This window comes from Microcebus murinus, chromosome 12 (genome assembly GCF_040939455.1).
Source record: "Microcebus murinus isolate Inina chromosome 12, M.murinus_Inina_mat1.0, whole genome shotgun sequence".
NCBI lineage: Eukaryota > Metazoa > Chordata > Mammalia > Primates > Cheirogaleidae > Microcebus > Microcebus murinus.
In genome coordinates, this window is record NC_134115.1 from 29,344,174 (window position 1) to 29,368,253 (window position 24,080).

The 24,080-nt window shown below is 39.1% G+C and overlaps 1 protein-coding gene across 4 annotated transcripts in view; it reads right to left on the reverse strand.

The window, feature by feature from the left end:
* Positions 1-24,080, reverse strand: part of PIP5K1B (phosphatidylinositol-4-phosphate 5-kinase type 1 beta) — a 282,554-nt gene that overhangs the window by 255,345 nt on the left and 3,129 nt on the right. The window contains exon 2 of one of the 4 annotated variants that reach the window (XM_076008648.1): positions 5,696-5,772. The exons of the other annotated variants lie outside the window; for them this stretch is intronic. The gene's annotated coding sequence lies outside the window, so the exon portion shown is untranslated. The remainder of the gene's footprint in view (positions 1-5,695; positions 5,773-24,080) is intronic. 4 annotated transcript variants of the gene reach the window in all.

Here is a 24,080-nt window from a genome sequence, read left to right on the forward strand (position 1 = left end):
GTTTGTATATAGTGTTAGACAAGAGGACTCAAGGGAGACAGCAATTTAAAAAAATCTGCAGGGAGCACTGTGGTTAGCCATTTTTCTTCACACTTCAACCGGTTAGGAGGACTAGTGGACACAAAATGAACAAACAGAGAACAACAGAATATGCAAGACAGTAGAGTTTGGAGCACAACACCAGGCTGGCTCACACGCTTTGATGTATGAATAACTGGACAGAGACAAGGCAACACACTGGAGGAGTAACCAGCACCTGGCGCCATATTGCACACATACATACAAGCAGCACGCTTCCCTCCCGCACTCATCTCCCACTGTAAATTTTGTGGTTGGATGGTTTGCTTTTTAGACAATTTCTAGAAATAAGTTACCACCAATTTTATTACACAAATACATGAGTATTTACAATCACCCTGTGGCCCACACCTAAATTAAATAACTTTCTCTTCTAATATGAGGAAGAAGGTGCAAAGTGCCAAATTGGTACAGGCTCCATCCACCCACCACATCGTCGTCATCATCATCATCATCATCATCACCCCACACACACACACACACACACCACCACCACCACAGTTTGAGCTTTTAACACATAACTGCCACATGAGTTGTGCTTAACTCATGCTGGTTTTGAGCCGGGGGGCTTGTGAAGCACATGTAACTCGCATGCCTCTTCACCTTGGAAGCCGCAAGAACTATTTTTCAAGTTGCATATAACTCATGCACAGAAAACAATAAAAAATAACAAATTTTTCATTAAATTAGAAAAGATTGTTTCGTTTTTGAAGTTTTTATTCTATTTTCACAATAAAACACATGTGGCGGCCGGGCGTCGGTGGCTCATGCCTGTAATCCTAGCACTCTGGGAGGCCGAGGCGGGTGGATTGCTCAAGGTCAGGAGTTCGAAACCAGCCTGAGCAAGAGCAAGACCCCATCTCTACTATAAATAGAAAGAAATTAATTGGCCAACTAATATATATAGAAAAAATTAGCTGGGCATGGTGGCACATGCCTGTAGTCCCAGTGACTTGGGAGGCTGAGGCAGGAAGATCACTTGAGCCCAGGAGTTTGAGGTTGCTGTGAGCTAGGCTGACGCCATGGCACTCACTCTAGCCTGGGCAACAAAGCGAGACTCTGTCTCAAAAAAAAAAAAAAATACATGTAGCCCCAAGGAAAATTTTTTTTCTGGTGTGGCAGTTAGTGTGTTAAACGATGCCTACTATGGTGCCAGTAATCAATCGTAATGCCCATTCTATCCAACCAGGAGTTACCCAGCTTTGCCTAAGAAGCAGGTAGACCTTTCCACTCTGCTGTGTTCTTGCCATTTCTCTCATGCCAACTGCTACTTAACTCTGAACTCTCCTAGACAGCTATACTCAAGACAAACAATGGCCTCCCTGCGTCTGTTAGATATGTCAATTCGTTTTCTTTCTCATCCCACTATCTTCCATTTATTAGACCCAGGTGTCTGAGTTAGCTGTCAGATGTGAGACCAGAGCTGCCTATTATTCACAAAGAAGAGGTGGCCATGGTTCTGAGTTTCCAAAGAGATATGGATGAAGACTCTAAAATACACCGTGGCTGATCCCTAATGTTGGCAGAGTATAAGTTAGGAATGGTAAGGGAATGAATTTCCTTTGAATCCCAACCAGGCCACAACCCAAATGACTACTGTATATAGTTTCAGATACTCTAGAACAGCACAATAATACAAAAAAAGTGATCCATGTCATTCAAAGTCAGAAGATTTTGGAGTAAAGGGAACTTCTTTTGACAAAGTTTTGTTTACTAAAAATAAACAGGAGGCCCCTCCTCCCTCAAAGAATTTACAATCCAACCGGGAAGATAAGACACGCCTGCAAATGACTGAAAATACATATTGAAAGGTGATAAGTCCAGTAGAAGAGGTATAAATAAAATGCTTATCTCCTCCACCTCTCTATTTATTCCAGCATCACAGGAAGGCCTTCGGGAGCTGCTGGCAAGCAAGTCTAGCCTGGGACTACTTCACAGCAGACCCACCAAAGGCAATGCCATGGAGCCCAAGATTCCCTGGAAGACAGAGACAGCCGGAAGGAGCTGCAATCATCTCCATCGCTTCCTACGCCTCCTTCCACCCACATTGTAAAAAGGGTTGCAGTGTGCTTGTTATGAAACACTTCCTGAAATACAGTGAACAAGAGGCAATTTTCAAAAACAAAGAGCATAATTCTAACATTTTGTCACTTTTTAAAGTGTAACTCTCTCTCAGAGTAATTTCATAGCATGCAGTTGCCCTGTGCATTAACCTGCCTTCAAATTTGGATATCATCACATTCTCCAACCTCAGAGGCTTAATTTGGAACCCTAAGGCTGTCTTTTACTCTTAACTCCAGCCACATTCAGCACTTTTGCCACCTTTCTTTTAATTGCATTATCTTCCCCTAATTAAGTGTGTTAGCCTGACTTTTCCAATCTATTGCAAATTCCCTGAGTGCAAAAACCATGCATTTGTTTTTGTAATTGCTTCCCCACCCACCCCTTACTCTAAATGTTAACCCCTTTTGCCCTTGCCACCTTACAAATTGCTTTGCACATAAAAAAAAAAAATGAAAGGAAGTAGCATTTACTTAGCTCCTTCTACCACATTCCTTTACCTCAGTCAATTCTCTCAATAATCCACTGAAGTGGTCAACATTAGCCTTATTTTAGAGGCTGTTCTTTGCTGGGAAGACAAAGGGATTGGATCATCTTTGATCCTCTCCAGTGTACACAACATAATGTCAACTTCACCTCTTCTAATTTTCCCCCCAAGAAACATACACATCCTATCCAGTCATCGGGGATATCAGAAATCATATTGTATAAGAGATATGCATAAACCAATGTTAAAGTGAAATATGACAACTTTTAGACATCAAGAGTTCTGGAACAACCTTCTAAGGTTTTCAAGTAGCACTCAAACATGACACATGACCTTTGAAACCAAATTATCTCACATACTGAAAAGGATCCATAGGCTTGTGCTAAAGGTAACTGTCCTGGACAGTAGTGATTATGGAAGTCATATCTGTTTACCTGTTAATGATTGAAAGATCCATAAGGAGGAGCAGATTTCAACTAAGACTTCATGAAAACCACTGACCTGTCTGGCCCCTTTTCAGGGTAACTCTTTCTCTTGAAAAGAGGAGATATATTGGACTACTATATTCAAAATTCTAAGTTCAAAATGACCGTGACATCCATTAATCCTCCGTTTCCATACTAGTTGATTTGTATTTGTACTTAGCATTTATTTACCTAAAGGCTACCCACCCATTTTAAGGACCGAATGAATTCTTTGGAATTTATTGTCCTGATCCAATACAACCTGGTGTGAGAAGCTCAAGGGTTTTATTTCTTTACATAGTCCAGGTCAAATTCCATTACAATCACTCCTGTGGGCTTACTGAAGTTCTCTGCTTTTCTGGAATTTAATTGTATGCAATATTAAAGTATGATACCTGTTAAGAATTGAGAAATTTGTGTCTATATAGAAAAATATTTTTAAATGTCATTGGATATGAGGCTGTGATAACAGATCTAAAACTTTCTTTAGAGTAATTTTTTTCAATCCAAAAATAAATCTCATCAGCTGCTATGGCTTACTTTGGGGGAATCTATGTTAGTTTCAATTAGTTTTGAGGAATATTTCTTCAATTGCCTTATTCTCGACTTTACTGGGAACATAGAGTGGAGCCTCACTGGCACTCTAGTTCCTGGCTGTTGGTATCAGGTGATTCAAATCTTGTTGACCTTGTATGTTATTTTCTACATCCTATGATATCCTTTAAGTGAATTAATTATATCTTCTTATATTGTTCATATCATATTCATATATAATCAAATATATAATAAAAAGGTAAATAAAATCATCAAAGCAAATTATATATGGGCACTCCATGCTTTCTCATCTTGATTGGAAACAGTCTTTCACAATATTGTGTCTATTTTTTTTTTCATTTAATTTTAAATATACTACTCCATGGCATTTTATCTGCAAATAATATTCTATTGTTATGAGCTACTATAGTTCATTTAATCATTTCTCCAAATGTTAGATATTGGAGTTATTTTTAGCCTTTCATTATTATGATTAACATTGTTCTAACAAGATTTTTTTTCTCCTTTGATTTTTTTCCCCCATGAAAAAACTACTGGATCAAAGGGTATGTTCAATGAAATGGCTTTTGTCAAATATTGTTGGTAGGAAGTACACACACATTCAAATGCTAACAATCATTTGCAAGTACCCAGCTCTATACAGTGATACCAACATTTTAATTCATCATTTTAATTTATTTCTTTAACCTCAGCTACTTCAGGTTGCATTTCTTTTACCATTACTATGGATGATTACTTTTGCATGTGTTGGCCCTTTTTATGTATAAAAAAATGATAGTACCCAACCTTTGGCCATTTCTCTAAGTAGAGATTAGTTGTTACATAATTATGTAAGTGCCTTATGTATTCTGGATACTACCCTTTATGTGTGTATAAATATGGATATGTTCCCTATTTCATTACATTTCTTTAAATCTTAGTTATATTGATTCTAATATAAGTTTTAATACAGTTGTACATGTTAAGAAATCATTTTCCTTTTATATTTTGGATAAGTAAATTAGACTAGAGTTGTTTTATATCTCCTAGAAATAAACCAAGATATGTTTTGTTCTAGATAACAGAAGAATTTACTTTTACTCTTTAATAATCATTGATTTAAAAAATATATGCTTTGAATAAGTGAATCAAAAAAGTTCTTGTAAGAAAAATAAAGGAACATGAATATATTCAGATATTTAGTGTCTCCATTTATCCAAATATTTTAAATTCAAGTTAAACTTTTCTTAAAAATTCCTTCTCTCTCCTTATGCACCCCCATATACCAATACCCTAATGTATTCTTGTGATTACCTTATAACTGAGAAAGACAAATTTTAAATGATGGTTGAACATAATCACATCATTAAACATAGAAAGCAATCAGTAACCATGCCATGAACTACCATTTCTGTGTAGCTACAATTCAACTACTGCCCCAGCCAGTAAGTCACATTTAGGGAAAGTACATACTAATGCAATGAATGCAAACACTTTCACTTGTTCATAGAAGACTTGACTTCCCTGGCAGTTCATTTATTCAAACCTTCACTGACTAGCCAAATAGCTGACAGCTTTAAGACTCTTCTTGAAATACTGTCTCTTCATGAGATATGGGGCAGGAAGTCCTTGTTGGATATCCTTAACCTTCACTCAGCCCTCTAATGTCTTCTCATCACACTAAGAATAAAATCCAAAGTCACTGCGTGGTTTATAAAGCTCTACCTGCCTTGGCGCCAAGCACTCCCCCTCCCTCACCTTCCCCAGCTTTGGCCATGCTGGCTTCCTCCCAGTACCTCGAACAGGCCACAGGAACTCTGCTCAGGACTTCACGCTTACTTCACACAGCCAGAAATGCTTTTCCCCAGATCTTCCCAGTTTGTGGCTCTACTTTATGAGGGTCTTTGTTGTTGTTGTTGTTATGAACTGAATGTTTGTGCCCCCTCCCCCCCCCCCCCCCCCGCAAATTCATATGTTGGAATCCTTACCCCAGTGGGATGGTATTAAGAGGCAGGATCTTTGGGAGGTCATTAGGTTATAAGGATGGATCCCTCACGAATAAGATCAGTACCTTCAAAAAGGAGCCATACAGAGCTTGCTTCCTCTCTTTCTGCTCTCTGCCTTGTGAGGATACAAGAGGACGGCTCCCTGCAAACCATAAAGAGGACCCTTACTCAACACTGGATCTTTCAGCACCTTGATCGAGGACTTCCGAGTCTTCAGAACTGTGAGAAATAAATGTTTGTTGTTCGAGCCACACAATCTACGGTATTTTGTTGTAGCAAGACAATGTTCATGTGCCACCTCTTCAGAGAGGGCCTCCCCCGCCTCACCACCACCGCTACCGTCACTCCATTCCTTATCCTGCTTCATCTGTCCCCATGGCATCTTGTGTCAAATTAATATTTGTTAATATTTTCCTTTATCCTTGGCCTCCCCCACTAGAAAGGAATAATCCCAGTACCTAGAACTGTGTTAACAGGCATTCGAATGCCTGTTGTATCATGAATGAACTGAGGTTAAGTACCTCTTTAGGAGATGGCCTCAGAGAACAACCCAAGTCATCTTGGGATGAAGCACCCGCTGTTTGCACTGTAGGGTGTCACACCCGTCGTCCTTCCACGAGAGACAACATCGTGTCAAAGATAGAGAGATGGCTCTGGAGCTGGGCCCGCTGGCTATGATTACCAACTGTGTAATAACATCAATATAACATCAATATCGCTGCTCCTTGGTGTCCTCTTTCATAAAATGGTGATAATAATACCTACCCATGGGTGGCTGTGATTAATTAAACATGTTACTCATGTTTATTGTTTAGAAAGTACCCAGAATGTAGTAAGAGCCCACTCAGTGTTAGGTACTCATCAGCACTGTCATTTTAGGGCCCCTCCTTCATTTATACAACTCTCCAATCATTGACTATTTCCCCCATATTTCTTATTTTGGAATATTTGCTTCTTAGTCTCTTACTCATTTTAGTTACTTCATGTCACTTTTATCTTTATGTTCTAATTACCAATATACCAATAATTTATTTTTATCAAGGAAATGCATGTACAAGGCATGTATCAAATGGTACAGAAGACTTCACAAGAGCAACCAACTCTTGCTTTTCCTTTTCCTGCTACCAGTTCCATGGCAACTGTTCTTAAAATTTTTGGTTTTGGTCTCTTGATGCTTATCTTCATAACTCTTGATAACAAGCTTAAATCTCTAGGTCTTGATTCATATCAGGGACTCTGCCCACCCCGCCCTGGCCTCCTCTCAAAGTTTGATATATCATTCTGTTCAACACCATTGTAAGTTTAAGTACTCAAGTCTTCATTTGTGTTTTTGCCAACTTCTGTTTTAAAGTAAAACTGTCTTTATTCATAGATAATATGATTGTCTATGTAAAAAAAAAATTCTATACATGCTACAAAAAATTTATTAGAATTAACACAAGAACTTAACTCCTTACCAAAAAACATATAAGGCTAGCAAATTGGCACATGAAAGGATGCTCAAACGTGATTAGCCATCTGAGAAACGCAATTTAAGACTACAGGGAGTCACCATGACCGCCTATTAGAATGTGTAAATTGAAAAAGACTGATTATACCAACTGTTCATGACAAGGCGGAGGAACTGGAACTCTCATCTGCCACTGGTGAGAATGCAAGGTGGCACAATTCTGGAATGTCACCAGCTTTTAACGATTATTTTTTACTTCCCCATTTTAGCAGATGAGACTATTAGAGCTTTACCCTCTCCTCTCTGATTCCATGTCCCAGCTCCTGCCAACTACACTTTCACTTTGTTGAGGCTGCCAACATTTGTAATATAGCCTGCAATCATAACCAAGTCTGCCATGCATGGTCCACAGTCTGATTCTAAGGGAATAAAAGAGAAACAGCATCTATATGGTTATGATATGCTACTATGCTCGCCATCAGGCTAAGTGAAGAATTAAGATTCCAGTCTCTTATTATGATCCAACGACATGACTGCAGATCTAACGTTGTGACACCTATGCCAGTGCTGTGGAGCTCCATGAGTTTCCCTCATTCTTGCTCAGGTATTACCCATGTCAGTAATTCCAGTCAGATCCCTCTGCCACTCGGCGGTACAGGCCATCAGACTAAAAATATTTCTATTAGTAACTGAAGTTTTCATTAGCATTTGAGGAATGTCCAATTAATAATTTAAAACAAACTTAAAGATTCCACAGGTGTTAAAAGCACTTTCTAGATGACTTCTAGGAGCTGCTCATATCTAAACAGGCAGCACTAAATGAAACACTAATCATCTTTGTATGCAAGACAGAGAACATTAGGCACTCAGGAGGATGTGATAAGTTGACAACCACATACCATATGGACTAGATGGAATAAGCAATGAATTTATTTAATACCTGGAGGACCACATCCTAGTTTGGACCCTATCATATGGATTATTTGCTGTTCACCAGCGTTCTTTTTTTCTGACAAGTAAGCATGAGTTTTGCTTTCTCCCGTAGACATCCACATCCAGGATTCATCTCTTTTTAAAGATAGAAGCATGCTGCTCTCCTCATCCATGCTGAGGGTGTCTTTAAATTCTGTAACTCTCATTAGACTCTAGCAAAGTGCCCCACTCATGTCTTTGGCCTCAGGGACAGGAGAGGAGAATTCTTCTTTATGGGGATCCCTTGACTCAGATCTGCTTACTCATGGGCTATAAAGGTAGGTGCCCTGAGCCTGACCCCTTTCTGCAATTCCTATGAAATAAATTATCTAATGTGCATGATGCTTTTGTTCTAAGGACCTGAAAGGCCATCACTCCATCTGGCCTCACAATGTGCCTTTGAACTAGGTCAGGAGCCAATGGACAGATTCTCATTTCACAGAGGAGGGAAAGAAAAGGGCACAAAAGGGGTCAAGCCATTTGACCACAGGTCACCAAAGTGTTATCAGAGAGGTCAGACAAGTCAGAATCGCTGCTTCTTGGAGAAGCGCTCTCACTGCATCCAAATTCAGCTTGAACAAATGTATGCAAAATGTCACTTAAAAACACAGGAAGTTTGACCCAATGAAACCAGGAGATAAACTCTGCTCACAGAAGCTATAGTAGGTGTAGGGGAACTGCCAAAAGATATATTCTCTTCCTCCAGAGTTTAAAAATAGTGAGAATGACAAATGACCCAAATTCTACACTGGGTTTTGTATACTTTTTTGCTAATCTAATTTTTTTTTAAGTGAGAAATAGAACATCCAGCTATAAACACATTTTAACCAAGCATTTTCAATTTAGTTTGAGGTACATCAATTGATATAAACCCTTATAGAACTTTGAGTTGTTCACCTTGTTTCTTAATACTTCTAAAGGAAAATAAAAATAATCAATAAAAAGTAGTAGGGGAAAAGTCAAAAGCCTTTCCACTCAGATCTGGAATAACACAGGAGGTCCACTTTCACCACTTCTACTCAACAGTACTGGAAGTCCTAGCCACAGCAATTAGGCAATGGAAAGAAAGAACCGGTATCCGAATTGGAAAGGAAGAAATCAAATTATCTTTGTTTACATATGACACAAATCCATATTTAGAAAAACCTAGACTTCACCAAAAAACTCTTCGAACTAATAAACAAATTCAATAAAGTTGCAGGATACAAAATCAACGTACAAAAATGCATAGTTTTTCTATAAGCTAACAGCAATGAATCTGAAAAAGAAATCAAGAAAGCAATCCCATTTACAATAGCTACAAAAAATAAATATCTAGGAATAAATTTAAACAAAGAAGTGAAATATCTCTACAAGGAAAACTATACAACACTGATGAAAAAATTGAAGAAGACACACAAAAATGGAAAGATATCTCATGCTCATGGATAAGAAGAATTATTATTGTTAAAATGTCTGTACTACTCAAAGAAATCTATTGATTAAATGCAATCTCTATCACAATATCAATGACATTCTTCACAGAAATAGAAAAAAACAAAACAAATTAAAAAAAATCAAAATTTGTATGAAAACACAAAAGACCTTGAATAGCTAAAGCAATCATGAACAAAAAAGAACAAAGCTGGAGATATCATACTACCTGACCTCAAATTATACTAGAAAGCTATAGTAATCAAAACAGCATATGGTATTGGCATAAAAACAGACACAAATGGAACAGAATAGAGGACTCAGAAAGAAATCCCTGCACTTAAAGCCAACTCATTTTGGGCAAAGTTTCCAACAATATACACTGGGGGAAAGGACAGTCTCTTTAATAAATGGTGCTGGGAAAAATGGGTATCCATATAGAGAATGAAACTAGATCCCCCTCTTTCACCATATATAAAAACCAACTCAAAATGCACTAAAGACTTAAATATAAGACCTGAAACTGAGAAACTGCATAAAAAGAAAACATTGTAAAAATGCTACAGGACATTGGTCTGGGTAAAGACTTTTTGAGTAAGACCCAAAAGCACAGGGAACAAAAGTAAAAACAGACAAATGGGATTGCATCAAGCTAAAAAGCTTTTGCACAGCAAAGAAAACAACCAAGAAAATAAAGAGAAAACCTATAGAATGGGAGAAAATGTTTGCAAACTCTCCATTTGACAAGGGATTGATAATCAGAATATACAAGGAACTCAATAGTAAAAACCCAAATAATTTGATTTAAAAATGAGCAAAAGACCTGAATAGCCATTTCTTAAATGAAGACATACAAATGGCCAATAGGTACATGAAAAAATGGTCAAAATTATTAATCAGAAAAATTTGAATCAAAACTATAATCAAAATCATCTCACCCCAGTCGGAATGGCAACTATAAAAAAAAAAAAAACAAACATAAAATAACAAATGCTGGCAAGAATGCAGAGAAAGAGGAACTCCTGTACACTATTGTTGGGAACGTAAAGCAGTACAGCCATTATGGAAAACAGTATGGAAATTACTAAAAAAACTAAAAATAGCACTACCATTCAATCCAGCAATCCTACTGCTGGACATATATCCAAAAGAAAGGAAATCAGTATATTAAAGAGATATCTATGCTCCATGTTTATTGCAGCACTTATTCATAACAACCAAGATAGGCAAGCAACCTAAATGTCCATCAACAGATAAATGGAGAAAGAAAATGTGGTATATGTGCCCAATAGAATATTATTCAGCCATAAAAAAGATTGAAATCTTGTCATTTGCAGCGACATAGATGGAACTGGAGGTCATTATGTTAAGTGAAATAAGTCAGGCACAGAAAGACAAATATTGCATGTTTTCACTCATATTGGAGACTTAAAAAGTGGATTTCATGGTGGTAGAGAGTGAAATGGTTATCAGAGGCTGGGAAAGGAACAAGATGAGAGGGGATGAATGGAAGTTGGTTAAGGGGTACAAAAATACAGTTAGAAGGAATATGTTCTATTAATAGTATTTGATAGTACAGTAGGGAAATTATAGTTAACAATATTTTATTGTATATTTCAAAATAGCTAGAAGAGAAGAATTGTAATGTTCCCAACACAAAGAAAAATGTTTGAGGTGATGGATATCCCAATTACCCTGATTTGGTCTTTACACATTATATACAGGCATCAAAATGTCACATGTACCCCAAACATATATACAACTATTATATAACATTAAATAAAGTAATGAAATAAAAATAACCATTATATGGTCAGCAAATGAACCTCCAAAGAGGACAAAGGAAAAGACACTGTAGCAGGAACAGCTAGTCGTAGAAGGAACCGTTTGGCTGGGGGGGGGAAGACAAGGCAGACCAAGACGTGGTCCCTTCAGGTGGTCCCTTCAGTCAGGACTGAGTCCGCTTAGAGAGATAAGCTGAGAACTGAGCCTCGAGGGAGCACTCCCAAAGAGTCACAAGAGCAAGGGCACCAAAGAGAATGTGTGCTTGAGAAATCACTTCCGGGGAAGTGGCTGTGGGGAATAGTGGGGTCAGAGAGGCCTTCCAGAACAGTGGGATGTGTGTGCTATCATGAAAATCTGATGCCATTTCCTTAAAAGGAGAAAGAAAAAAAAGAGAGAGAGAGAGAGATGAAGATTCAGTAAGAAAACAAGGGAACGAGCCAAGGTGTGGAGAAACAAAACTGCAAATGAAGATCTGGGCATGATGTTCTCTCTTGCTTCACAAACCCTTGCAGGGAAGCGTCATTTGATCCCATGGCTCTAGTCACTGGCAAGTGCTCATCATACTGTGTCTCCAACGTGGCCTCTCTTCTTACATCCACACTCATACGCAGCTTCCTTCTAGGCTCTGCACCTGGGTGTCCTGCAGGTATCTCAATCTCATCCACTCCCATGGCTTGAATCACTGCCCAGAGCATATGACCAGGGTCTCCATCCTGGACTGCTCTCCTTACAGCCACACTCTGCCTGGACACCCCACAGATGTCTCAAATGCATGTCCAAAACAGGACTCGTCATCACAGTGCCCTGCCTCTGCCACCATATAGATACTGCCTCTTCTTGATATTCCTTCTGTTGAGCACTACTCCCCAGTCTCTCTTGCCACTCAAGCCAAAAGCCAGAGAATCATCTTCTACTATTGCCCCAAGTTCATATCCAGGTGGTCACCAAGTCCTAGAAACTCTGCCTCCTAAATGTCAAATCTGGTCACTCTTCCCTATGCTCCCTACCTTAATTCAGACCCTCATCATCTCTCTGGTAATTAGTCTCCCTGTCTCCTGTCTCTTACCCATCTCCCAAACTACAGCTCATGTTGCTGATATGAAATAAAATATGAGCTCATCACTTGTCCATGAAACTCTTCTAGTTGTTTCCTCATTGCCTGTGGAAGAAAAGTTCAAGCTCCTTAGCACAGCTGACAAGATGTCCATGGTCCGGCCCCAACACACTTCTCTAGCCCTATCGCCTTCCACCCTGCCCATTATCCCATTATACAGCTCCAATACACACTAGGAAGCTTTATGAGTTCATGCCTTCTTATGTGCTGTGCCTAAAACAGAGTAAGAGTCTAAAAAAAGGTAGCTATTGTCACTGCTATCCTGCTAAAACTAGGATGATGACAATGATGATGATGATGATGATCAATGGCAACTAGGACCGGACTGAGATTGGTCCTATGAACCAAACCAAAGCATTTACATTTCAGACGCAGTAAAACTTTTAAGGATGTCTGAGCACGGCAGTGACAAAATTATAATGTCTGAAAGTGTCTATTATAATTGATGGAAAGGGGTAGAAAGAGAAGTATGGAAGCCATTTGGGAAACTGCTACAACAGGTGAGAGGCATCAATATAGGAAATAGGGGTGAGAAAAGAGGAGAACATTTCTTTAAAACTGGGAGCTGCTGCACAGACACAGAGATGAGCAAAGTAAAAAGATTGCTAAAATTTCAAAGGCAGGTAAAAAGAATGAGGGTATCTTTGATGAAAACTTAGAATTTGGGAAGGGAGGTAGATTGCATTTTTTTAAAAGGTGACAGCACAGCTGTAGGTATAGATTTTGTAATAGAGGTATTTTTCACAGAGGTAAGGGTTTGGGATCACAAGAGCAGATGAGTGGCTGATAGAAAGTGGAGCATTAGGTTATTAAATTGTTCTAAATGGAACAGACCCAAAAAGCAAGAGAATGAAAGAAGACTAAAACTTGACAACAAACAAGGCTGCTCCTTGGGAAAGGATCTTGAAGCAGTGGTAAGGCTAGAAGCTAGATTGTAGAAATCTTTTAAAGAAAGGAAGAGCTAGAAAATTAAAGAAAAAAACAGTTATAGCTTTAAAAATTCATTTATATAGCTTAGGAATAAATTAATTCATCCATTCAACAAATGGTCATCGCAGGCTGTCTTCGTGCTGGGCACTGTTCTAGGTACTGCGGATATGGCAGTAAAGAGAACAAAGTTCTTGTCCTCGTGAAACTTTGCATTTTAGCAAGGAAGCAGACAAACGAAGAAACAAATAAAAATGTAATGGCCAAGATGTGTTGATCATCTGTCTCCAAAGCTTCCAGGCGCACGTGTAGGATACTTAAGATTCAGTTCTAAAATGCTTCCAGAAGTCTTTTGACATATGTGGAAATGACTATTCCTTGTACAAAGTTTGCACAAAATGAAATGATGCATCGTGTTTACATTATAAATTGTCATGTAGGAGAGGGAGTTCCTGCGAAACTGCTAAACTAAATAATGAAGCCCAACTGTACACAAAATCTTAAAAGCCGAATTTCCATTCTGTCTTCTATAAACAAACATAAACAAAAGTCATGTTTCTTTCTTAACCCTTAGCATGAGAGACTGATTTCCCATTTGTTCCAGTTTCCATAATCTTCAGGGCTCTGTCTAAACTACATGTCTTGGGAAAAAAACAACAAAAGGGCATCATTTAAATATAGTTTGTCAAAGCAATGGCACCGTTGTTTTTTTGTCTCCATATAATGAATTCACAAGCCCTAAGAACAGCTGGGTTCACATCACTCTTTAAAAATAAGTTAATTTTTCATTATTCACCTTATGTGTTTCATTGCAGGTGTTAAAGTTTATTTTCCAATGGAAGATGAAAATCAGGAAAATTTGGGAAATTTTCTATGTGATTTTTCCAAGGGAAAGAGAAACACTTTTGGTAATCTATAATAACCTCTAAAGGCATAAAACATTGCAAATGAAACTGTCACCAAAATGCCCATAAATTACCACTATATTTAAGTTAAATGGAAAAGTCTATGATATCTTTCTGTAGATCATAATATAAACACATTAAAAATATTTTATATAAATAAAGAAAAAGAAACCATGCCTATCTCTGTCTGAAAAGATAGCACTTTATTTGAACAACCCAAAAACAGGATGGAAGAAAAACATGCTCTTTATTGGCCTATAAACTAAATGAACAAGAAAGAACTAAAGCTTGCTTGCTTTACAAATAGAACTCTTAAAGCTCTCCCTCAAAAGTTATTTTTTTCCCTTTAAAAAAAATTTTTTTTTTTTTTTTTTTTTTTTTTTTTTTTTTTTTTTTTTTTTTTTTTTTTTTTTTGAGACAGAGTCTCACTTTGTTGCCCAGGCTAGAGTGAGTGCCGTGGCGTCAGCCTAGCTCACAGCAACCTCAAACTCCTGGGCTCGAGTGATCCTTCTGCCTCAGCCTCCCCGGTAGCTGGGACTACAGGCATGCGCCACCATGCCCGGCTAATTTTTTTTTTTTTTATATATATATCAATTGGCCAATTAATTTCTTTGTATTTATAGTAGAGACGGGGTCTCACTCTTGCTCAGGCTGGTTTTGAACTCCTGACCTTGAGCAATCCGCCCGCCTCGGCCTCCCAAGAGCTAGGATTACAGGCGTGAGCCACAGCGCCCGGCCTAAAAAAAATTTAATTTCCATGGATTATATGAGTCTATTTGGGAAACACAGTTCAGACAATATGGTTATCTGGTTCCCAAGATCACAACAGATTCCCAAGAACAAACAATGAATGACGGACTGACTATTAAAAGCCACAGAAACAAGGACAAAAAAAAAAAAAAATCAAGAATAAAAGCACACAAGATTTTTGAAAATAGCAAAACAGGGCCAGTTGGTTCAGGGCAAAGAGCTTTGCATCCTTGAATGAATCATAAACCTAACACCTTATTACAGCGTAAAAGACACATTCTGTTCTGCATAATCTTTCATAGGATAAGGAAAAGATCTGAGAACTTTGGGAAACTTTTCTATATAAAACTTGGCCATAATAAATGTTGGGACTTAAAAGAGCAAGCAATCAGGAAATTTATTCTAGAAGTAAAACATCCTGCCCAAAGATTCTGAGTAGCCAAGAGTTCCCCGTTTTGAGCCCCTTTCATTTTGCGCTTGAGCAGCCAATTAAAATGAGCAGGCTGGATGTCCGAATGAATTTTAGGAAGGAAAAAAAAAAACAAAAAACTGCCAAGTTGTTCTTGAAATATTTTTAAAGTCAGGGGTTTTTTTTTCCTTACAGTATTTAGGTTCTTGCTAAAATAACTTAGTATGAACTTTATGGTGAGCACTATATGACAAAATATAGAAATGTCCCAGTTTAAAGGCCATGTTTCATTATTAAAGCTTACCTGTCCTGTATGATAGACAAGGAGGCTGCATGAGTCTCTGCATTGAGATAGAACTCAAAGTTCTATCACATGCCTACCCTCCAAGTTTCACCCAGTTTTCTTGACAGAAAGGAAAACTTTGCAGAGGGTGACTTTAGGGCATTGTTAACTCACAACCCACTATGGTTCCATAGGAGTACAAAGAGCACTGGATGTGGAGTCATGTAGCTCCTCAGCCTGTGGGTTGAGCACAGACCACAGGCAGCACTGGAGGGGATGGAAGATTAGATCCATGCCTTCTTAGTTGCAGGTTTCTGCACTTTAATGGGGAGGAAAATCAATTCCGTGGCTCCTGACCAATGTGTGGTGGAAACTGGAGGTGGGAGGGAACATAGAAAATAACAGAGCACATTTCATGTAGTATGGTTAAGTGTTATTTCATGAAACCTTTGTTTTGGTTATATGTATTATTTATATGTCTATGTATGTATTGGGTTTCAATGGAGAATGTGTTTCATACAGGGCATTGGCTGGGCCATAAAGGGTTATGCAATGGTCTGAATGTTTTGTCCCCTCAAATTCATGTTGAAATTCTAACTCCCAAGATGATGGTATTAGGAGGTGGGATCTTTGGAGGTGATTAGGTCATGGGGTAGAAATCTCATGAATGGGACTTAGTGCCCTTATAAAAGGGACCCCAGAGAGCTCTTTCTCCTTCTTTCAGCTGTAATGAGGATACAATGAGAAGTTGGCCATCTGAAACCCCACCACGGGCTCACCGGAACCAGGCCATGCTGGCATCCTGATCTCAAACTTCCAGCCCCCAAAACTATGAGAAGTAAATCTCTGTTGTTTATGAGCCACGTAGTCTTTGGTGTTTTGTTATAGCAGCCTGAATGGACTATGATAAGTTGGTATTTCCCTTTTATTTATACTTCAAGTATGACTAACTAAAAAACCCATGTGCAAAGATCAAATACAAGCTTAAGTTAGGCCAATTTATATTAACCAGCTTCTATATGCTACGATCCTGTCTCTTATTCTATCCTAAAGATATCTAGATCGTCAAAGAGAATGCTTTAGCCTCTATCTAACTCTTTCCTTAACAACTGCTCTGCTCTTTTATTATTATTAATTATTATTATTTTTATTTAGAGACAGGGTCTTGCTCCACTCTGTTGACCAGGCTGGAGTACAGTGGTGCAATCACAGCTCACAATAACCTCCAACTCCTGGGCTCAAGCGATCCTCCCACCTCAGCCTCCTGAGCAGCTGGACTATGCTCAGCTAATTTTTTATTTTTTGTAGAGATGGAGTCTCGCTATGTTACCCAGGCCAATCTCAAACTCCTGGCCTAAAGTGATCCTCCCACCTCAGCCTCCCAAAGCACTGGGATTACAGGTGTGAGCCACTGTGCCTGGCCGCTGCTCTTAAATACTTAGGCTATCTTAGCCCTTAGACTTGGATTAAATGTAATAATTTGTGATAAGAGCGGTCAGGCAAACTTCTTTAAGTCAAGTTACACTGTGTGGAATCCCTTTTAAGTAGAAGCCACATAATCCTCCGTAGATATGCACAGCAATTCAGGATAACTGCCTGTAACCCCGAAGACAAGAATTTCTTTTTAGGACAAACTCCGTTCAATTGCACCTCCATCTTCTTTTCTCTAAATAACGATCATTCCCATTCCTTCACATCCCTTTGTATACCTTCCCTCCTTTTCCTTTTACCATTTTAATTTTTTAAATAAGTAATCCACACATCTGGTTCAAAATTCAGAAGTACGAGAGACACGTGATGAAAAGCCTCCCATCCCCACCCCCCGGGTAGTCAATGTACCTTCCCCAGAAGCAAACAAGGATACCAGTATCTCAAGTGTCCTCCCAGAAATATTTTACATGACGATTTTGGGGTAGCCTTTCTTGGGTAGTCACTGCAGCTGCCATGACAGAAGTGCTGGTCGTGTCAGCTGTGGAATTAGGCAGCAAAAAGAACACTGAAAGTCCACAGACAGGATCAGTCATAAGAGGTGATTCATTCACCATCTCTGTGCATTTCCTTTCTTCACTGGAAATCTACAAAAAGGATTTTTTAAAGGTAAAGGTACTGACATCCATATACTCATTTATTCGAGAAAATAATGCATGTGCCAGCACTGTCTACCTGCTGGGGGTGCAGTGGGCCCTGGTGGGGGAGATGGAATGAGCCAAGTAATCACAGCATTGAACCCTCCCTGGAGAGCAAACTGCTGGCCCTGTCCTAGACTAGGGGTAGGTGCTGAAGGTCTCCTTTCAAAAGTAACCACAGAGCTGACCTGAAGCATGGTCAGCCAATGAGAAGAACATTCCAGAGGGAGCAACACGTGTGCTGCAGGGAGGGTCCGGAGCTGGCAGTGCTTAGAGTGGCTGGGCAGAGGGGCGGGCCTGGGGCTGGAGGGGCAGGCAGCACCCAGGCTGTGCAGGAACACGTCAATGACCTGGAGCTTTATTCCAGGCACAAAGAGGGACCGCTGGAGAGACTAAGGCTGATTCCTGTGTTTCTCTCTCTCTCCAGCACCCCTCCACTCTCACCCCTAGGTCAGGAAGTTTTCCTCCACCTATTTCAACTGGTTTCTATTACAAGAAACGACAGAGAGAATGATTTCAGGCCATGCTTCTTCAAAACCCCACCCGTTATGCAAAGCAACCCCCGGTCTTGCCCCAAAGCTGCCAGGGGAAGCCACGGTCATGGGTCAGAGACAGGCACCTTTCGAAAGAGGGTTCGATTTTACCCCCAGCCCACAAGTGGAACCTTTCTCTACTACAGTGGCTACAGATGTGGTGTTGGGAGGATGCTCAGGCCCAGGGTATAGGTAATTGTGGGGGTGGAACAGTTTTTAGTTCCATGTTAGAATGAGTGCCTGTACCTTGGGGATTCCCAGAGCACTGTAAAAACCTGGTATTTGGGGTGGGGTTGAGCAAGTCTCCCTAGGGCCACCCTGGGGATTTCATCCTGCACCTTTAAGAGCAGCCAACTGTAGTTATGATCTGGATCTGACTGTACTTACTCCAGGAGAGCCAAAGCATCAGAGTAGAATGCTGCTTGGAAGAACAAGTCCTCAGAGGCTTGCAGAAGCTCAAAAGGCCACCGAGGTGGAGACCCCTGGGGCCATAATTTGTCTGCTTCCAGGAGGGCTTGGCTGAGTACAGAAAGGAAAGATCCAGCAAGCAGGGTTTCCCATCCTCTCAGCCCTTTTAAGCACTCTGGCTGCAGTATGGGCAGTGGATCAGAGGAGAGCCAGAGTGGACTCAGGAGACCAGGCCTGCAGCCAGATAAGAAGCTGGGCTAGGATAGAATCAGCAGAAGTGATGAGGATGAGATGGAAAGGTGGAGAAATTCAGGGAGCAAAATCAATAGACACTGGTGACGGATTAGATACGGTGCGTGGAAAGGATAGAGCCAAGGATGGCTCCCAAGTTTCTGCTTGTGCTACTTGATGGCTAGCAGTGTCTACCACAGAGCTGGGGACCCTGCAAGAATATCAGGTATGGAGAAAAAAAGATCATGATTCTGTTTGTTGACATGTACAATTTGAGGTGGCTCTGCGATATCCAAGTGCAATGTCCATTACACAATCTAGAGTTCAGAGAGAGACTTAGGTTGGAAATATAAACTTTAGATTCACTGATGTTCTCCTCTTTAAACTTCTTGCTGCAAAATTACAGTTTGAGGTGCTACAGCATGAAACAGAGATAGAGTGTGGGCTTTAAAAATCAGAAAAGCCAGGGCTGGAACCTTAGCACCATCCTTTACTGGTTCTGTGCCCATGTTCAAGTTACAACTAAATGACTAGGTCTCCACTTCCTATTTTTGCAGCGAGGATGCTGCAGCCCACCTTGTAGACAGACCCATGGTGGCGAAAAGAAACAGAACTTGAGAAGGGACTAGAACAGAGTAAGTTCTTAGCACAGCCAGCCTCCCTGACAGCCAGGACCATGTATATACTTTTTTGTATACATCATAGTACCTAGTACTGTCCTTGGCCAATGGGTCCATCGATATCTAGTGCACTGAACTGTCTTGATATAGTCTGAGAATTGTCAGAAAACCACTGGTTCCTCTTCCTAGACAACCACTAGCTCTTGGAATCTTTCCTCTACCTGGTGTCGAAGCAAAACCCAACAGAAGTCATGCATGGAGCTAGCATCATACCCCTCATTGCCCACACACGCCAAACCATCTCCCAGTCCTGGGAGTCCCCATCACTTGGCAGTAACTATTAAAAGTTTTTTTATATTCCATGTAAAATCCTAGATATCCAATCCAGTCACAAGAATCTGTTCTCCTGTGATCCACACAGTTTCTAAGTAAAGCCAAGACTGGCAGAGGGAGGATTTTTCATTTATCCCCTCGTATTTCTGACGGAGCAGGCAGACGGCACCTTCTCCATGCACCCCTGGATTTACCTGGGAATAAGGAACACTTCAGGTGGCTTATACTTCAGTCAACATATGGAACATCTACTCTCAGTATTGAGTGTGGATTAGAATTACCTGGAGGCCTGCTGACACACAGAATGCTAACTCCAACCCCACAGTTTTCAATTCAGTTGGCCTAGGGTAAAGTGTGAGAATTTGCATTTTTAACAAGTTCTCATATAATGCTATTGGTCCAAAGATCACACTTTGAGAATCACTGCCCTGGCTTCTTCCATGGTATTAGACTTATTAATATGCCAAATGTTTAAGGAAAAACAAGCTGAGGGTAGAAAACTTTATGTGAGGCATCCTAGGATTTGTCTTGTCTATTAACACTAAAGTGTCGTAATTAGGAATTAATATGCTTATGATTTAGGTACTTTGAGAGGCCATTTTTAACAATTTTGGAATATTTTGTTTTGTGCTGGATAACTTCCCACTAATTTGTTTGCTACCAATGATTTTTGAGTTAAATAAAAGGAATCACTCTTTAAATAAAGATAATGCTTCATTCTTAATCATGGCAGAATTTACTCACCTAAACAAGGGTTTCCTCATCCTGAAGGGCTTGTCATCATTTTAATGGTGATGTCGCAGCTAATATGTAAGCACTGTCTTCATAGCTAGACTGATTTAGCTCGAGTGACCTCAATGGTAGCTCATTACATCTTGACAGGATGAATAGGACTTATTCATTCATTCATTTCTACATTTACATTCATTTAAATATAGAATGTACAAAATCAAGTCTGGCACCCACTTTGCACCAAACACTACAAAAATACTGTTAAAGAAATATGACTTCTGCCCTCAAGGGGTTTGCAATCTTGGGTTGAGTGCGAGTTTGGGCATAGGTGACAGAAAAACAAGTGAAATACAGATAAATATATAAGTATCCATTGTTATAAGTGAACAAGGCACATGGGAAGGTCCCCTTTAGGTTAGATGATATGAAAAGGCCCCAGGAGGAGGTGATATTTAAGCTGATTAACTTAGAGAAGCTTAAAGTCCATTCTTATCTCTGTACCCTGAACCAAACCAACAATTAAGCCACTGTGGTGGTGCTTTAAAAATATGTTTATTGGATACTTTTAAAGAAAAATAGAACACATTTAATATGTTTTTCTCCTAAAGAAGAGAAATAACAAAAAAATTATTCCTAGGCATGTTGGCTAAAAAAAGGTTGGAGTCTAGTGAATAAATACCATTTATGATTTATGAAAATGGGACCATTATAAACTATTGAAATTAGTGTCTACCAGCCTGCCTAAAAGACAAATGGTTTGGAAAATAACAGAATCATTTGAATAATTATGGAACATCCCAAGATTTTGAAGAGTAATATTCATTTGGATGCATAAATTGTTCAGTACACATTTATTAAACCCTCACCATTTGCCAGACACAGTGCTAAGTTCCAAGAATACAAATATAAATAAAATGTGATGCCTAACCTTTTCAAACATTGACAAATATTTGCTGAACACCTATGATGTGCTCACTATTTCCTCAAGTAGGTCATAGTATTGCTTTTCAGTTGCTGCTGCTATTGTTGTTTCCTTATTTTATCATCAAATGTATGACCAAGTGATCCAGAGAGCATGATGGTGGGCATGGTTAAAAAAAGAAAAAGAAAAAAAACTGTGTACTGTGTATGTTAAAAACCCACTATACAACATGTTTAATCCATTGCATTTCTTATGCCAGTCTGGCTATGAAGCAAATAAACACATTTTTACAGCTAGCTATAACTTTATCCTCCTCCCCAAACCTCTTGCTCAGCATTACTGGATGGTGAAGACTTTAAATATCACTTTCCTTCTTACAAAATAAATGGACTTTCTACAGTCCCGTCTCTGAACTTTAGTTCCAATTCAAGGTAATTATACTCCCTAGGCCCTCAGCACTGCAAAATTCCAACCCTCGCCTGAACCTCCACTGAAAGACATACACGTGCATTTTTTAAACAGGGGGCAATACTAAACACTCAGTGTTTTATATTTCATTGCATTTTGATTGTATATAAATCAATTACAACTGATTTTTTAGAAAAGTATTAGAGAGTCTCAAAAACTTATTATTCACCCATTATGTAAACTACCCAAAACATATTATTAAATACACACCCATTGTTTATTCAGCCCCTAAACAATACATACAGAAGACTTGCTACAAGGACACCCACTTAATTCGGTTGTTCACTCAAATGCAGGTTTGTTTTAACTTAAAATGATAATACCAAGGTACTGTCAGCTGACTGAACGTGCAGCCTTGTCCCAATCACTATCTGTCTCAAATCTTCCCAAGAGTAATCTAATTTGGGCAGTATTCCTACACTTTCCAGTGTGATCGTTTCCTTATACTCCTCTGATGAAGCTATACAGGAGTAGGTATAATTGAGAATAGAATGTACTATATCAAGCCTGTTTTCCCTGGCCTAATCTTTGATATGGAAAGAAACCTGACTGAATCAAATTCTTTGTCAATGGTAGCTGATTGTGTACCACCGGGCACCTCAAAAACTTCATCAACAGATTAAAATTAATTTTAAAAATGAAAACAAAAAACTAAATAAAAGTCTAGTTTCCCTCCCTCCCTGATTTCCCTGGCATCTAGAAGAAAGTAACACATCCTGCTCCACAGATAAGACCACAAATGAACAACGGAGCTACATAATGTACAGTTCTAACTGGGCAGCTTCTAAAAAATATAAAAGGACTCCTTCCAACTCCAGTTAATGCACTTGATAAAAAGAGAACATGTTTCAGCAACAAATACATTTAGGACTTGATGTTTTAGAGAATTAACTCTAATGAAGGCACTCTGCACATAGGAAAAAAAATTATTCTTCCAGGATATTAAATGTTCTGACTCATTATTTAACCAAAGTACAGGCAAAATACAAATGCAAATTAAATGTATACATGTTTATGACTTTACCAGCTGTATGCAGGGCCACCTTTGGCTTCTGGCTTTATTTACCAGGAAGAGAAGCTTAGAAAACCAGCATACATTTGTGTTTCTATTCAAATAGTTTTCTCTCTCCAAGCACTGGTTGGAGCAAAGTATTAATTCTGAGTCTACTGATGTACGTAAGCCAAGAGAATCATGATCAATAGATAAAAACAGTCAAACATTTTCTCATTAATGGTATCTCCTTGGACAAGAAAACCTTAAAATACAAATACTAAACCATTTGAAAATGTCCTGACTCTATAATAATTATAGTAAACATAAGTTTTCTATTAATCGTCTATCATTTCTAAAAGTCAAAACTGCACCCTCACCATAGTACTCCAGGTATTTCCTTGAATATGAACCTTCTTAAGAATTCCACATTCGCCCTGGTCCTTCTGCTATGATCTTTGTGATGACAAGCAGGCCAATTCACCTAAGTTTCCATTTTTTTATCCTTAAACGGTATGAGTCTCTAAACTAGTTAATATTTTGAATTCTTTATAAGATGGAAATAGACCTCAATTCTCAATATAAATTGCAGATCTGTTAACAATAGTTAAGATCCATTGTATTCTTTGTCTTCATTCTTTCAAACATAAGAACACTACTTGTCTGTATACAGGAAGGAGGGGTGAAAAGAGAAGAATATTGTTAAAGGGAACAGAAACTAGGTTGGTTTTGTTAATTAGGTTCCCCCTCTGAAACCACGAGCCAGTATTAACATCTGCTGAAATTTACTCAATATCTATTTAAAAAAAAAAAAAAAGAGTGGTTGGTTTCTCCATGGCAAGACATACCCTTTCATAAAATGGGTCAAGTCAATTTCTAAGAATGTATCTCTTAGCCAGCTATACTTACTAACAACTAAGGGAGTGGGAAGCAAAAGAGCATGATGTACATGAGCCTATTGTCCACAGGGAGAAAGAAAAACTCGTCTCTATATGACACATTCAGGAAAGAGAGCGACAATGGGCTCCTGTACCTGCCAGCTTCAGGAGGTACACCCTGTAGGTAAATTATCTTACGT